Consider the following 18025-nt stretch of genomic DNA (forward strand, 5'->3'; position numbering starts at 1 on the left):
TGTGGTTGAAAGCCACGACAAGCTTCTAACTGGACCTTTGAGCTAATATAGGTGTTTGTAACGCGCAGTGCTCGAGAGTGAGCGTCCGTGCTCGTTTCCAGGACATTGTCCTGCCGGCTGAATGCCGCCTGTCGTAGACTGAGGTCAAATCTCAGGTTCTTTCGCTGCGACACAATGGCTGCCTTGCTCGTGGGCTCGTGGGCGGCTCGTCAGAGGCGTCTCTGTGGACCGGACGGGGGAGATTGGACCTTGACGGAAGTGAGCGGTTTTTTTCGTGAGCGACCTCTCCGGGGAGCCGAACACACAGCTCCAGTTGTCCCGCGTGCTCCGCCTTTTATTTCCACCTCGTGGGGGCTGGTGTGTCGGACAGGACCCGACCCAGATTCTCCTCTTTCCATCTTCTCTCACCGCCGCTCTTTCATCTTGTCCGTATTTGGGGAAAAAGGCTTTCGGGAAAGTCGCCTGAATCCTCCAAAGGTTCCCCCCCTTTACTCTTCTATCGCTCTGTCTCCTCTTGTTACCTTGCACTCTGCTCTCTATTGCTCCATTTCTCTGCCTCTTCTCGCTCTCAGTGGAAATCCATTACTGCGCCTGAAAGGAGATTCAGAGTGCTGAATTTCCGCCCCGTCTTTTTGAGGTCGGTGATGTTCCGAACGGAGCCATTATAACCCTGGATTAGTTTCATTAGGATGCAGCGAGGCATTCGCGACAGCTGAAAAGGAAGCCATCATTCATGAAAGTAAATTAGGTTTTTAACGTTCAATTTGTCTAAAAAGCAGTTTAGTTTCCTTTGTCACACGTTGTGTGTGACGCATTAAGGGATGAGAACTGAAATGGCACCAGTTCCTACACGGCATGACCAAGTCCAAACACAGGTTTCGTTAAACCTCGCTCCTGCCTGAGCTCATTCACTGCAATTGTTGCCCTGCTTGTAGGTATGACGTTAATTTAGTCGCTCACGTAAAAAACACACACGCACGGATATTATACGAGTGCACATAACAGTATTGGCAAACACAAAATCGCACTCGAGAGGGAGCATTTTCTCTTCTGTTCGAGTTTGTTCTCATCGGCGACCGTCGTTTTGTGATTTTGAAAAAAGGTAATTTTTGTACTTTTCTGGCGGCATCTGGGTGTAAAGTTGCAAACGGCAACCAACTGAGCGACCGACAGGGGACACGTCACCGCTGATTCCATTTCCGGTTTCAGGCAGCGTCTGAAAATTCCATGCAAATGCGACGTATTCTGGAGCGTTTTGTGCAACAACCGTATTCAACACGACGTAGCAAACATGGAGATGATTATACATAATGAACACAGTTATGGACAGTACATTCAATATCTATGAATAAGTTCCTCTCAATATAACACACTGTAGCTCTTAGGCTTTTATTCAAGTTGTATATTTTAGCGGTTACCTTTCATCTTCCAATGGCGTACAGTGCTTCTCCATAACGAATCAGAGCTATTCTGTAAATGCCCCGTACGCTAGATCTGATTTATTAAGAATAAGAAGACGGGATAAAATGAAAAGAGAAATTTGGCCTGGGGCCCATGAAATATTTGTGCCCTCTGGTCTGAAACTTGATGATCGGGGCCCGGTCGAGGCTAATGAGGATGTTTGGAGAGAGAAAAAAAAAAGCCTGTTACCTATTTTATTGTAGCAAAGGTCATTAAACAGGACGTGATGACAAATTGCCAGGACCTGAACCCTGATATCTGGGAAAAGGATTCCCTGCAGAATGAGCATTAAAAACAAACACACACACACACACGCGCACACACGCGCACACGCACACACACACACACACACACACACACACACACACACACACACACACACACACACACACACACACACACACACACACACACAAATCATTAATCTTTTATTAGCTGCGTCACTAAAAGCTCTACACATCAATAGCAGGTCTGGGCTTTGTGCCCACATTGATATTGCTATATATATATATATATATATATATATATATATATATATATATATGTACTGTATATATCTCCTCTATAAACCTGCGACACGCCGGCTGATATGTCGGATTTTACAGCAGGACTCTCAAAGGAAGTAGATCGCCAGCCCGACGACGTGAGGGAGCAGAGCGGCCACAGACGAGATAATTGTCGCGTGCGTTAGCGAGGACACTGACGGGAGTCGAGGCGTTGGTAATTCTTTCAGGTACAGGGCCCCGGTTTCGCTGTGATCTCATTCATATTCCAGACGAGACGATGTGACGGTGTCACATGTGAGATAATGACCCGGACAACGCAATGTGACGGGAGTCCGGTCCGGTCCAGATCTGCCGACATCGTAGGATCAACCAACTTCCAGGTCAAGATGGAAACAACCTTAGAGTTTAATGTGATAATTAAATAATGAAATAATGATGAAATTAAAGCTTTAAAAAAAAACCAATTCATGCTCCATTGAACTCAACCTGGCACAGTAATTATCAGTTCGTAGGCTTCAGAGTTCATAAGAGGCCAGAGTTTACTTCAGCATCACCTTAATTCGTTTCTCGTCGCCGTGCACAAAGATTCTCAACGACCAAATGTCAACAGGACAGTGTCGGTTCACTTCAGTCTGTATTCCTGAGAGAGAAGAAGAAACAAGACGATGTAGTGGCTGATTGTTTTTCTTCTCTTTGCTCGGGTCAGGGCATTCATTATTTCTACTGTGACAAAAAATGGGGAATATTAAGCAGCTAATTAGTCTTGGCAGCGCATGAATTAATAAATGGACCGGATGAATCGAAGCCGTCATTCAAAAAATGTGTTCCGCAGGTTTCACCTGAAGACGGAAAGGTGACATACAAGAAACACATAAAAGGAAAGGAACAAATGGAGGGAACCTCCTCTCGGTACCACGATACTTCATTATTTGCTCAAGAGGCAGAAATAACCCATTAACCCTTCAGGCCCGCGGCCGCTGGAGCGCGAACGGCTCCTCTCTGATTCAGGAGAGTCATTAGCGTCTCCATTAGCTCCTCACTCAGCAGTTCGGCTCCTGCAGGCAACAGTTCAAACAGCCAGTGGACTGAACAAACATGTCCACAGCTGCTGATGAAGATCACCGGTTCATCGCTTCTTCCAAATCATCGGCACGGCGAGGAAGGAGGGATTCACGAGTAGCCGTGCGCAGGTCAAAGGTTAGGACAGCGCATCGACCGATGTTCTTCAGGGAAACGTCTGTGCAAGGTGTCACCGTCTGAATCTGCTGCTACAAAACATCCGTTTTTATTAGTAGGTACTAGAGGCCGACGGATAATATCGGTTGGCCGATATGTCATTCTCGGTGGTTACGTTTACAGAATAAACAATGCAGGAAATAAAATTGCATTCATGTTTAGATTTGACGTATATTCTCTTTATAAATAAATATATTTGTATATTTGTGCTATCTTTTCATTTGTAATTATTTATGATAAATGTTTTGGTTAAACTAAAATATCAAGCCATCGAAAACAACATCTTAGGAGTCATCGACATATAGATATCTATATCTATCGACCAATATATTGGTATCGGAAATCTTTTAATATCAATATTGGCATCAGCCCTCAAAAATCTATATTGGTCGGGTACAATTCGGCCTCTAGTGGACGCAGCTGTTTTCAGTATACATCTTAAAATCAGACTGGGAAGTTATTTTCTGATGCTGTGTGCGATTTAAAGCTCCACTCATCAATACTGTTTTCATCTACTTTATGTCTACCCACACAAGTGATTACAGTTTGGCTGGTTAGACCTGTCCTCAGGTCTGTGTGGACATTGGGTGTATTTGATTGACGACCTCCTCTAGGCTTGGATGATAATAATAATAAGGTAATACAGTATCACAAATCTGTTTCATTACTGTCATGAAAAACAATTCCGCTGCACATTGTGCACACATTTATAATTAACGCCTCAAAGAGTGTGTGTCCAGCATCACTCAGCGTCTGTGCGGTTAGGGATGCTGTAAAAGTCCCAACGGAACATTTTGTAATTTGTCAAATAGAAATAACATGTCAAAAATCAGACTAAAGACTTACAGGTGATAATAATCGAGTGTCACATGACGGCTTCACCTCAGACGGGAGAATTAAACGAGTTCCTATCATACATTTTCGCTTCTGCTTTTGATATTTTTTCAGCACATAAAACTGGACTAGATTAACGACGACAGAGACATATGCAGAGAGGAGACATACAGTAGGATGTATGTTCATTGGATGGGGAGGAATACAACACCAACGGGTTGATAATGTTGCCCAGTGTTTCCTGGAAATGCACATTTGTGAGGTGCTAATATTTCATTTCATTTTTTTTCCTGCCCCCTAGTGGCAAAGAAACAATTGACGCCGCTCTTCCGTGGAATGACTTTTATCGGGACGAGGGACGAGGATGGCGTCCTTGTAGTTTACTGCTGATTTTACACCTGAGTGAGCAGCTGACAAATGAGCAAATTCATCATTATGTTCACATTCATGTCGTTGAACAAAATAGTCGAGTTCAGTCGCGCAGGTGCACGTCATCTCATCAGCTTGCCTGTGTGTGTGTGTGTGTGTGTGTGTGTGTGTGTGTGTGTGTGTTGATGTCTTTTCTCCTGTAATGAGCTGCTGAAACAACGGCGGCTTTGGTATAATGGAAGCAGATCGCCGCGCGGAAAACGTCCTCACCTGTTGTGAAATTGAGGTCAAAGCGTTTTTCACAAGGGTTTGTTTTGTCGCCGTCGACACCTGAAACGCATCAGCTGTCTCCACCCCCACCTCTGCTTCTCTGTGTGCTCCGTAATGGATGTTTACCAGAGAGGAGAAGTTGGTTTGCTCACATCCGAGCTGCCGCCGCTCGCAGCAGGACATTGGTGGACTGACACCCACAGACAGGAAAGAAGAGGAGGAAGAGGAGAGAGAGACAGACAGGAGGTGGAAGTTGTGGACACAGTGAGATGAGCAGAGACGGAGGAGGAAGTTTCACTTGTGAAGCAGAATCTTAATCTAAATGGAAAGCGAAGCCTGCGGCAGCGCTAAACGCATTTACAGTTAGGGAAGAGCAGGAAATGGCGTTATTACCGAGAAGTGTGAAGCAGGTAATGAGAAATTAATAATTGTCCCAGTGTATTTGTGGATGGTTTTCCTTTTATAGGTTTGAAGCAGTAGAGCAGTAGAGTAGATCGATGGATTTTGATTGGTTTCGAGAGCTGTGAAGGGGATTGAGCTCTTGACCTTCCATTTAATATCTTTACTCACTTTCTCGTTGTGAACCTGCACTTTCAGTACAGCCGTCATGTCGTTCAGTATTCTGTGGATCTGTAGTCGTTCTGTCCTAACAGCCGGTTTCAGTCCGCTTCTCGTTGTTTCACACTGTCGAGGCAGCTCTCTCTCTCATTCTCTCTCTCTGTTTTTTTTTTTCAGCAGAGTTTTGTTCCGGATGAGAGCGTCTGTCAGTCACAGGTGATGGATCGGAGACGCTCAGAGGTTGTCGGGAGTCTGAAGCTTCCCCGTTGCGAAGCCCGGGGTCTAATATCACGCTTCACAGCACCACTCGGGGCTCCTCAGCGGGATGCACGCCTCAAGAGTCGGGCAGTTAATGGTACAGCCAGGTGTTTCGAGCAAGACCGGAAGAAGTCAGTCTGAAAGCAAAGAAATATAACAGGAAAAGAAAAAAATCAGTTAGTGAAAACACCGAGATTCAAAAAGAAGGAAACCTCTTTGAAACAAGGAACCAAACATGTAGTGAGAGACCGGTGAACAGTCTTTTGCTCGGTTTATTATACTTTTCAAGAACTCTGTATTTCCAGGGTCTTAACTAAGTCCCGGGGAAATCTTTTGTTCCCCCCCAAGAAGTCACTGCTCTGGGGTTAGTACTTAACGAAAGTACAGGAACCTCTGGGGTGGGGCTTGCAGCGCTGGCCATGGCTTGAATACTTTTTATAGCTACATAGTCTATGATAGAATCGAATGCATGCAGGAAATGGAACAGCTTGTCGCAGTTCTCGGTTGTTCATACGTCAGCAGGTTCTATTCCCCTTATCCCAGTGACAACGTAGGCGAACGACGGCCTCCAGGAACCATTTAGTTTTTGAAAAGGTAAGTTAGCGGAAAGTTCCAGGTACTTTTCGGTTGAAACGCGGCTAAAGTGGCCACATAGTGGACTGAGGTGGCACCAATAGGCCATATAGGAACTTGTTAAAGCTATAGAGTGTAATATTAAGAATAACTTATTCACAGAAAGTGAAGATATTGTCCATAAATAAGTGTTCATATATGTATAATCACAATGTTTTTTCGTTGAATGAGTTAAATATAGTTCCATGAGGTGGACCCGACCTCCGTGTGAGTCTCCGTGTTTGCTACGTCGTGTTGAATACGGTTGTTGCACAAAACGGTCCAGAATACGTCGCATTGGCGTTGAATTTTCAGAATCTGCACCATAAAGTGTCCCCTGTCGGTCGCTCAGTTGGTTGCGATTTGCAACTTTACCACCAGATGCTGCCAGCAAATTACTAAAATTACACACTGGGGCTTTAACACATCCAGATGTCACCTCAGACCGGCTTGTTGACATTAAATGTGTTAACTTTCATGTAAAATATTCACAGTGAAGATCCACAAACATCAGATGCTCTAAAAGACAATATGGAGAAGTCTTACCCGTGAAGATAAACTGCTGGCTGTGAGGGAAACATCGGCGGCGTCTGGCAGCAGGTAGAAAGTGCTGATTTGCATGAGTTCTTTTGTTTTTGAAAGTCTTTGGGGCTTTAATAAATTGCCTCCTTTTTCCCAAATCAGACCTCTTTGTCTGGGTTTCTGTGGGCAGAGTCTCAGCAGGAGGAGTCTTTGCTGTCCTTCCCTGCCGCGATGGTTCAATCACTGCTTCTTTCTTCCGACTTCTTTCCTTCAGCTCGCCGTCCTTTTTCTGCTCCAGGTGATTCTGACATTTCAGGCACATCGGGGCTTATTCACACTGTTCTTTTGCGCTCTTTCCTCATATTAACAGAATTTTATGTCGTGATGAACATTACCGCAGTGTCTCTCGAATTACGAAGCAAGGAGCACCGGCAGTACAGACCCTCCTCGTGAGAGCGAGCCCATTAAAAATATATATTTTTACCTAGAGGCAAAATTACTGTCTGGTCTGAATTAGAATTTAACTAATAAACCAGAGAGCACTTAAAATATATATATTATAAATAATACATGATCACTTAATAGGCAGCCAAAATTGTAAACTTTAGAATATGCAAACATGCCCCTTTGCATATTTTTTGGAAAAAAAGTTATTGGTAACGACCGTGGAATAGCTTTTCCAAAGCGAATGCACAAACCTGTGAATAACTCCTGCAGCAGTTTATGGCAGTGAATCTCAGTCACAGCACAGTCGTCACGTTAAACAGCACAGATGGCGGGTGAGTCCCTGAAGCCGCCGTTTCATCCCAGGCTCTCCATCCATTCCTTCAAACTCCTCTGAATCTCCACACAGGTTCTTCTTCTTCTTCTTCTCACGTGTTCTGCAGTCAATTATCCCAGCTGGAAAATTTAAAAAAAAAGTAAGTGGGACTTTGAGTTGTGCGTGTCTGCAGTCAAAACTCAATTCAAGGATCTGGTTTCCTTTCATACCCAGGGAAATTAAAGGAATATGGCACATTAACACAACGTTTCACTCCCCTGGAAAGAGAATCCACGAGACACTCTGTCGCCGCTTCTCACCGGCCCATCCCAGATAAAAGTTAATTGTATATCCTTCACACGTTTTCCAGAAAACCAAAAGGAGCTTTGCCGTCTCTTATCTTGAAAAAGACGGCTCCCACTTCTGAGGCTGTTAGCGTGTCAGTCGAGATAAACCCAAACGGTTCCGAGGAGTCCGTCAATCTTCTTGTGGTCTTTTTTGCTGAATCTGTGAATGGTTCACATCAAGAGAGTTCGAGATGTGAAGTGCAACGACGGACAGAGAGAACGTGAACGTTTCTGACATGTTTGTCAGTGGAGATTCTCATTCATCCAGATCATAGTGATCCCACGGCGCTGGACCGGGAGCTATCTGGACGTGGTTGCAGATTCTTGAAGACGTTTACACGTCACGGATCATGGAGCAGGATCCAAGCGCAGAGGGCGGAACAAGGTAAGTCTAATAAAAAAGGCAAGCTTACAGGCTTTGCTGGTAGAAACGGAGAAAGTCGGGTCAGTAGAACAATGGAACAAGGAATAGAACAGACCACCTGACGAGGAAAAAAGGGAAGCACAGAGACTTTATAGACAAGAGGGCAGAGATCATTAGACACACGGGTGAAACGCATTAGGAACAGAACCAGCGGGAAACACGAGAAAAGGTAAATGGACCACATAAGACACGGGAGAACAGGAAGCGGACGCAAAACAGGAAATACTATGCTCAAGATGAACAAAACACAAGAAAGTAACTGCACAAAAACCGAAACACACACACACAAACAATTGAAGGGTAATCAATGAAATCATAAACAATAAAAGTCCACACAGAAAGAAAAGGGTCCACAAGAGTCTTTTCAAAGTCCACGTTCATGACAGTTACGACTCTCATCACAGAGTTCCTCACCGACTTTCCTTAGCCCAACCGATAGCAACGTTGATATTTCGTAGTCTGATTGAGACATATCAGTTGACATAATCTACTGAGCATAGATACGTCTTCACGATAAGGTTCCCTTTTAACATTTGATTGGTGACCATTGGACTATAGAATGGTGATCTTCAATAGTACAGGGTTCCCTACGCAATATGGAATTTGTTTTCAGTAATTCACAGGTCTGGATAAGTATGGAAAAAAGAAGTGAGAGTATGGTAAAGATATTTGTGTTTCCAGACTGAAGTCTAAACAGAATCTCTCTGGTCTAGTGAATCAGAGCTGTGGCGAGGTTTATCACTGAAAAGTGATAAATGTAGGCGGAGGGATACTGTAATTAGTTCCTATCAACCTACAGTAGTTACTTAGTACTATTTCCCCCGTTGAAGGTACACTACACATTTACCCAAAATTACTGAGTTAAAATATCAATCTTTTAATATGAGAATCAGTCCTAGAACAGGTAACAGCGGAATTCGAAAAGTATCAATATTTCACATCACAATCGACTTTCTGTAGATGAAGTGCAACATGATAACATACACAGTATGTAACATGTTAACAGTTGGATTTAAATGATTTATTTACATAATAATATTTACTTATATGGTAATATTATATAAAATAGCTTATAACATTCATTTATATGATAATATTTACTTAATAAACATCCAGGTATTAGTACTCGGATCTCAAATATGGTCTGAAAAATCCACAGAGAAAAGCCTGGAAATTTGAAATGGAAAATGTGTTGGAACCCTGAATAGAAGAGTGAATGTGGCATTTCTTTTCCTTAGATTCTTGTAATTTTTCCAAGGGTGTTTTTGGTGGATTCATGGTGGTGGTGTCTGGGGTGCAGGCCCTGCAGTCATCCAGCTGGGTTTTAAGACCAGCAGCTCTGCACTCGGATCAGGTTTTTTTATTTCAAGTATTCTGCTTTAAATAGTTGGTGTCCAATAATAAGGTTTTGGCAGGAAATTAAGGTGCACTGAAGAAAAGAATGTCATCTTCCCTGACTCTGCCCGGCCGGCTTCTGTCGCCGTCTGCACACCACGTTAACGAGTCAATATTCTGTGTAATTGAGCTATTTTGGATGAAGCTCCTCTTCTCTTTTTCACATTAGTTGTGCTGATAGTGAGGATGAACCTGCAAGCAGCGACAGAAAAAGATTTTGCATTACAACAAAGGGGGGGAGCAATCCGTATAAATCCAGAATAGTAAACTTTTGTGCCTAAGTAATTTATGATTAATTTCCGCGGGATAATTGAACGGATGATTTGGGCGCAGACAAAATGTCCCCTCCAAAAACATTTTTTAATGAAGGAAGTTTAATTGAAATGCTATTTTCAGGTTTAATGAAAACCCTCTCTGTCTGTTCCTTTTAATGAGACCGTTAATGCACAGACATAGTGGAGCTCCGCTGGAATTCATTTACACTCCAAATTATCCACAGAGCTCTGATTGACGGGTTGAGATTAATGTCTTCTCGGCTCTCTTCATAATTAAAAAATCTGATGCTTTATACCTTTCAGAGTATCCAAGATTCCCCGTACGTCCATATTCAGAGTGAGGACCACTTGAAGACTTGCATGTATTTAATCAAACAGTGAACAGTGGGATTTCATTCAAGGTGAATGATCCACGTTGTCGTCTTCCAGTAAAGTGCTGATCAATGGAGCATCGGTGTGGATATTGTCTTACTGTAGTAAATGGATGTTGTTTGCATCAGTGGCAGTTCAGTGTAGTAAATAAATGCAGGGTGTGAAATGAATACCTTTTAAAATCAAATGAAAGCTGCCTCTTCGTTATTTATACACCATTTATTTGTTAAGCTTTAACCCTCAGATTTCTCAGAAGTGGTTATTTAATAAATGTTCCACTTTTGTGCCCAGTGTTCGTCACCGTATAAGAATATAAGACCTTTGTACTTTAAATCAAAACCTAAAGAGAGGATGGAAGGAGCAAGGGTTCAGATTTTTCCGAACCTGGTTCTTCGAGAAAGATCACTCGCTTCTCAAGTTAGAAACTTACAGTAGATAATGACGAGTTTCTTATAACCTCAATAAAGCATCGCTACAGAAACTGGCAATTAATTTAGTAGCTAATTACTAATAGATTAACTGTTGCAGCTGTTGTGTGACAATTCCTAAGTGTGATTATTAAGCATCTGTTGATTAAAAAATTAAAAAATAAAAATTCAGATAAAAAACTATATTTTTAAAAATAATCTTAAACAATCTACTTTTGCATCGTATATTATTCTCAAAACAATATGAATAAGACTTGACAAATAGATATGAGATTGTAAGTCTCAACACAACCTCACTTGTTCCCTCTCTCGGGTCAGATGAAGAGCGGCTCACCTGTAGTCCACCAGGAAGTGGAAACCTGCCGCTTTTGTTCATCATCAGCCTGCGGCCGGTCAGGTACGGATTAAACAGTGTGCGGCTCCCGGACTCTCGCTAACACTCCACCCTTTCACCCACCTGAAAAATTAAAAGGCGTGCACCTCGAAAAGCCAATTTTTTGTTCCACTTTTCAGCGATTTTTCTTTTCCTTTTTTTCAGCCATTAATTCTTTGTGAAGTTCATTACATCCAGACAGCACAGGTGATTATAGTTTTTATTTAGTCAATCCTTGTTTAATATTACTCATTCTTGGATTCAGTCTGTTCAGATCGAGGCTTGATTTAATCATTGATGGTCTGAGGGTTGATATCAGGAGGATGTGAAGATAATACACATAATGAGTGATAAGTTCTGTTTGTCTCAAGTCGTTTTTTATCCCGTCAGGATACGAGTTTTGAAGTTAAACAGATCCGGCACATGTTGTCTCTTGATTTATTTTCTGTTCTGTGACACATGGACTTGATTCTTGGACATGAATACAGATTTATTAAATCATCATGCTCTCTTGCCAGAAGTGAACCACGCTGATCACACCTGTGACCTATTTTGTTAAATGTTTGCAACTCAACTAAATTCTGACACATAAAAAGTTGAAAAACAATGTCCGGTTCATGCAGAGGTTTGTATTTATTACTTTTTCGCGTCACAAATCTACCAGAAATGTGATTTGCACAAACTTCTGCGGACGACTGAAACACGAACTGTGGTGATTTGCTCGGGGTCACAGATGCCGTCTGATTCGTGGTCCCTTCACTGCCGCCAGTCAAATCACATATTCACATATTCACTGTGTCAGTGACAAAATGAAAACGTAGCAAACGGTGGAGGATCACGCCACCGCTTCAGTATTGCACCGATAATCTTGTCGGGCTCAGGTTGACAGTTATTTTGTTTCTGTGGTTTTTTGTAAGGCATCAGAATTCATGCAGCACAACCGGAGCTGTTTTTTCATTTGTTTTATTTATTCCACACATTCTTCTTCCTTGTCAACACCTGGTGGTTACACTTACCCACAATGCAGCTCAACCCCTGACGGTTTGGTTGGAGATTTGGGTGCGTTGTGCTGGTAACAGCTCTCGTAGCCTCAGGCGGAGATGAGGAAGCGGGCTGCAGCAGTTTGGTGAGCTCACTTCTTTTTAACTCCACATCCACGCTTTTTTGTTTTGTTTTTCCACCCAAAACTTACATTCTTTAAACCCAACTCGAGGAACTTCACCGGGGGCGATTTGTCCGACTTTACACTACTTCTTCTGGACCCACAGAAGGCTTTATACAACGAGGTGCACACATGTTGTAGTGCTGCACAACAAACTGGGATCGGGGTGATTCTTCTTACCTGTCGAAGCATAAAACCTAAAACTTACCGTCCGAGGGCAGTAGTGTCAGATTAATCCACTCACTAGCTGTGCCGTCACATTTCTTATTTGATAAGGAATAGTTTTAGTTTTCTGACCTTCTCCATAGAAACCTGGTGGGGGCCTTGGTTCCGACACAATTGGACCAAATCACTCATCATTTTTCTCACACATGAAGCAATATAGTCATACAGCATATTCACAGAACGGTGAGGAACTCGGCCACACCCCAACATCAACCACGTACACCTGTATGAAACACAATTAAAACAACAAGCAACTAAATCAGCATATCGCATAAACACGAAAATTGTACATGTGCGGTATGTCCACGTGTGACAGTCGTGATAGTCCAAGCTCACAACACAAGCTACACATCGACTGAAAGCTCAGAGTTCACTGATTCCAATGGTGTGTTACAACTCTCCGATCAACTGTCATCGAATAAGCAGCCGAAGAATAGCAGAATCACACATGCTACATGCTAAACATGAAGCTACGAAGCAATGTGGCATCTGCACAGAACGGGGAGACGCTCGGCTAAACGCCCACGTCGACCCTCTTCACCGACACCCAACACAATTAAGACACCAAGCAACCCGGTCATCATATTGCATAAAACACGACATCTTTACATGATAATATATCACCGATGTCAGACTTGATAGCTGCTGCTACCAACATGCTAACAACAAAAGCTACATCTCGTGCTAACAAAACAAGCTACATATCGTGCTAACAACACAAGCTACATCTCGTGGTAACAACACAGGCTACATTTCGTGCTAATAACACTAGCTACATATCATGCTAACAACACAGGCTACATATCGTGCTAACAACACAGGCTATATCTCGTGCTAACAACACAAGCTACATATCGTGCTAACAACACAAACTACATCTCGTGCTAACAACACAAGCTACATCTCGTGCTAACAACACAAGCTATATCTCATGCTAACAACACAAGCTACATCTCATGCTACAACTCAGCCTCAGCAGATTCGAACGCTCTCCTTCCTCTTTAACTCTCAGACAAACATTCAGCTGACCAGCCGCTGACCAGTGTTCGTATCAACCAAGCGACACACATGAATTATGTCTTACCGTCGAAGGATTTGCAGTAAAAGTTTGTGTTTTGGTCCATGAATCTGATTCCGTCATTTCAAGATGTTAATCCGCCTGGTCCGTCCTACTTTCGACCAAACAGGTGGAAGTCGCATGACAAATGGCGTAGGGGAAAAAAGACGTCACAGTGGGTTCGCCCCCTCAAAGGTAGCGACTGCTGTCCGTCGATTCTATTGGCTCAGACGGTTCTATAGACGTGTCATTCACCTGGATTGACCAATGCAGCTGCTGAGATACAGGCCTCTGTACTTTACGTCGCACTACAAAGATCGTTTATGGAGCGACAGATGCTCACCTGTCTCATTAAAACAGTTCTATTAGATGTAATACACAGAGTCCGTCTGACCATGTCCCTACTAAAGCCTGTAACTTTGCCCTAATTCACGTTATCAGCACGATATGTGCTACAGATTATGTTCAGATGTTGTTCTATGGATTTCAAGAGGAATGGTCTTCATCTGCATTATTACATAGGAGATATTCACTCTGAATTTTTTTTTCTTTCAGGTGGACATGAAATATTTCATTTATGTTGTGTTCCATCTTCATTTACTCTGACCCAGTAACATCTATACTTGATGAACCTCTGCTGGAATCTCACAGGTGTCACCTTTACATAGATACCGGGATTATTCATATAGACCTTGTAGTTGCAGAGATATACTCTTTTCATTTTCGAGCAGGGACCTGCAAAAGCGGCCCGGAGCATAGATAGTTTTATGTGCACTGTTAAATGTACGTACCCCTGAGTGGTATTTGACTACAATGAATCTTTAATTCACAGTAAACGGAGAAGGTTTTCCAACCTGAACAACCCAGAATGCAATGCATCAGTATACATTACATGGAGGAGAGTTGACTCCTTTCTAAAAAACCCTCCTGATTTCTTTCCTTCTTCTCCGGCATCCAGCAGCTCGATCTCTGCTCCACTCACAGAGAAACTCTTGAGTGTCTTTTCTGCTCCGTCAACTGGCCGACCGGTCGCAGGGCAGCAGGCCTCCGACCGCCTGCAGCTGCTGCTGCTCAGAATATATATAGAGTCAAAAGTGCATCGATCATCAGCTCGCTCAGTCTGTTGTTCAACATACTGTAAAGATAAAACTGTGTGAATAAAAAAAGATGAGGGAGCAGTTTGAGATTTTCCAAATGGGCTTGCAGGAAATGTCCGGGAGATGTCCGGAGGAACATTCAGGATGTTGTGTACCTGTATGTACCTGTGCGGGAAAAAACATTTACTAAGTTGGTGTCAGAGTGTGTGAAAAGTCCAACTAGAGATTAAAGCCCCAGTGTGTAATTTTTTTTAACTTTTTGGCGGCATCTGGTAGTAAAGTTGCAAACTTCAACCAACTGAGCACCCAGCAGGGGACACTTTATGGTGGCGCTGGAAATTCAACACGAATGCGACGTATTATGAATTATTCTGGACCGTTTATTTCAACAACCATATTCAATGCTGAGTTCCAATATTCCTTGATAAATCAGACCTGGGAAGTCGGGGTGTAGATTTTTTTCCGACCTACCGAGTCACAGTGGAACCAGAATGCAGCGCAACACAACGTAGCAAACATGGCGACTCACACGGAGGCCGGGTCCACCTCATGTAACTATATTTAACTCATTCAGAGTTGACGAAAAAGGCTGCACGGTGGTGTAGTGGTTAGCATTTCGCCTCACACCAAGAAGGTTTGAATCCCGGTTCAAACCAACCAGGGCCTTTCTGTGTGGAGTTTGCATGTTCTCCCCGTGTATGCGTGGGTTCTCTCCAGGTTCTCCGGCTTCCTCCCACAGTCCAAAGACATGCAGAATGGGGTTAGGTTAATTGGAGACTATAAAATTGACCGTAGGTGTTAATGTGAGATTGAATGGTTGTTTGTCTCTGTATGTGGCCCTGTGTTAGGCTGGCGACCTGTCCAGGGTGAACCCCCCCTCTCGCCCAATGTTAGCTGGGATTGGCTCCAGCCCCCCCGTGCCCCTTAAATGGATAAAGCGGTAGACGATGGATGGATGGATGGATGGATGGAGTTGACGAAAAAACATGGGTTCTTTGTTTCAGGTGATTTTACATATATGAACACATAGTTATGGACAATATATTCAATTTCTGTGAATAAGTTCATCTAAATATTACACACTGTAGCTTTAAAGATCCAATAAAAAAAAATCCAACTCATATAATTTGCTTTCTTTCCGTTTTAGTCACACTTGGACCAGCCTCTCTCCTCGTCTCTGCTCATTCTCATGCGTCTCTCCTCTCCGTTTCTCTAAAGTCCATTCAGCGTCGGCTTGGATGTTTTGGAAGTTGCCATGGCAAAGGGGGAAAAAAAGAAAACCCCTACTCCATTGATGACCGATGTGCTGCAGAAGTAGCATGTCGCTTCTTCACAGGGGATCTCTGGAAATCGCTGCTTCAGAATCTGACGACAGCTCTTGGCGCTGCTTACCTTGGCAAGTCGGACGGAGAAATTCCACTCCAGTGTTCGAGAGGGAGGAAGAGGGAGGTGGATAGTAGTGAGGGGGGGCCCGGTGGGAATCGGTGGCTGGATGAATGCGCGCTTAACCGAATGAAATCACGCTTTGGAGAGTTTATTCAACCCCTGAACCCTTTTTGCGACTTTGACGTGGTTCATTCGGCTTCACAGAGTGTGAAGCCATCTGAGCTCCAGTGGCTTTATTCAACCGATGAACCTGAAAATTCAACATTCTTTCTCATTAGGTGTTCATGACATCATTAGGGTACAGTAGATACAGCGTGCAGGGCATGCATCACCGCAAACCAGGGAGTCAGGGCCTGTTCCCTCGCCATCTCCTCCGTGGTTTTCAAGGTCAACTGCTGCACAGATACGTCAACGCTGTTCCTTGGTCAAGTTTTATTTTTACTTTTTTACCGCAGCGTAAAAATTAAATCTCCAACCTTACAGGATGCGAGGTTAAACTATCCAATCGGTGAGCTTCATCTAGACTTAACACCAGAGAGGAAAGCTTCGTCCATGAAGCTCTGCTCTGTGTTTGTAAAGGATGGACGCAGAGTTGCATTTAAGACTTCAGATGCCTTGTTATAAGAGATTTAACACTGATAAAAGAAAATCAAAAAATTCTCTATTGGACTTGTGCATTTCAGGTAAGATTCAAAAGACTTTTTCTCTTTGATGAAGCTTTTCCCTCATTCCCAGTTGCACTCTTTTATTTTTATCAAACCTTTAAGCAGCAATTCACTTTTTTTTCTTTTATGAAAGGTGAAAATGATTCTAGTTTCTCTTGAAAAAAAATACACCACTTAACAAACATCAGCGAGAAAATGGCTGGCAAGTGAGTGCGAGAGAAAAAAACTGCATCCGTTGCCGTCTCCTCTCCGTTCCCACAAGATTAAGGATATTTTCAGAGAAATAAAGCCGGTAACTCTTCCCCTGTGTCTCGCTGCCTCGGCTCTTTCCTCTCTGCACATCTCCGGCTCGGGCAGATTTAAAAACCGCGCTCCGATTCGATTCGTTGAACCCAGTCGGCCGGCCTCTCGGCGTGCGGTGCGTCCGCAGGATCGGCCGGAGCCGCGTGACGCTCCCGTTGAGTGTGTGTGTTAGCACAGTGTGGTCCCTTGTACCTCGCAGACTCTGGCTTCAGTGTCATCTGATTCCCCCGCCGTGTTTGCTCTCAACGGTGTTTTTCTTTTTCTTTTGTTATCGTCTGATTCCCCCCCCAAAGGCTGTTCTCTCAGTAGGTTTTCATTATCAGACTCCCCCCGCTGACTCTTCTCGGCACGCCGTCCCCCCACAGGCCTTTTTTCCCCCATGACGGCGCATCTTTGGCGGAAATGAAACCAAAAGGCTTCTCTCTCTCTCTCTCTCTCTCAGGTGTTCAGTTGATATTCATAACCTCGTCCTCAGGCGGCTCTGTGTTCCACAAATTGGTCTGAAACTCCCGCTGTGTTGAATCGCGGTTGGCTTTGACCCACCTGTTGTAAGTACAACGAAGGCCACGTCTCCTCTCAAGGCTTGTGTTGAGACAATTTGAATTTTGACAGAATTTCCATAAAAATCTGCGACAGGGAAATACAAATTAGCAGTTTCGATTTTTCTGTCTATTCCCGAAAAAACCCGCCTGTATGCCTCGCCACGACGCGATCGTTGTATCGACAACAACCAATCACAGTTTGCTGCTCAGGACACATCGGGTGTGGTGTTGACGTGCCGTGCTAGCTGTCAATGCAACGCTAAAAGGCAGGAAATAAACTCCACAACCAGCTGAACACACGTCATGTTCACCAGCTGTTTCTCCCACTTCTCTCCCCAGGCCCATTTTCATGTTGTTTAAAGGAAGACATATGAAGCTTTTTCAGTTTTTTACGTACACGTAATGTCCACGGCCACTAGAGGTCAACGGTGGAACTGGTGCATCCGTCAAGTTTGTGTATTTAAAGGGGCGGTAAGCGGTTTTATTGGGAACGCTTGTTTCTCTCTTCATCCTCGTGATTCTACTGGTCTGTCCGGGCCGCGAAGCCACGATCTCGGGTATGGGAGGCCGACGTGCTAACCACTAGGC

General features: G+C 43.6%; 1 protein-coding gene and 1 long non-coding RNA gene across 15 annotated transcripts in view; one reads left to right on the forward strand and one right to left on the reverse strand.

Annotated features, from left to right (window-relative positions):
* Positions 1-1268: 1268 nt before the first annotated feature.
* LOC118310592 lies at positions 1269-13728 on the reverse strand. 7 transcript variants are annotated; one of them, XR_007030778.1, is made up of 8 exons: positions 13472-13728; positions 12460-12610; positions 12017-12342; positions 10962-11084; positions 7325-9744; positions 6651-6930; positions 4677-5629; positions 1269-2607 (listed from the first exon to the last, which is right to left on the reverse strand). It is a non-coding gene; the product is annotated as an uncharacterized LOC118310592 (long non-coding RNA). The 7 variants fall into 7 exon arrangements; XR_007030777.1 differs by having other exon boundaries at positions 1269-2364; positions 2522-2607; positions 12017-12610; XR_004793804.2 differs by having other exon boundaries at positions 1270-2364; positions 2522-2607; positions 5247-5629; positions 12017-12610.
* Positions 11601-18025, forward strand: part of LOC118310582 (contactin-associated protein-like 4) — a 93765-nt gene continuing 87340 nt past the window's right edge. For 2 of the 8 annotated variants that reach the window (XR_007030775.1, XM_047332170.1), the window contains exon 1: positions 11624-12126. The gene's annotated coding sequence lies outside the window, so the exon portion shown is untranslated. Of the gene's footprint in view, positions 12127-18025 lie in introns of all 8 variants that reach the window. The other 6 variants (XR_007030774.1, XM_035633625.2, XM_047332174.1 and 3 more) reach the window with 5 other exon arrangements.

Source organism: Scophthalmus maximus, chromosome 5 (assembly GCF_022379125.1).
Source record: "Scophthalmus maximus strain ysfricsl-2021 chromosome 5, ASM2237912v1, whole genome shotgun sequence".
NCBI classification, from domain to species: domain Eukaryota; kingdom Metazoa; phylum Chordata; class Actinopteri; order Pleuronectiformes; family Scophthalmidae; genus Scophthalmus; species Scophthalmus maximus.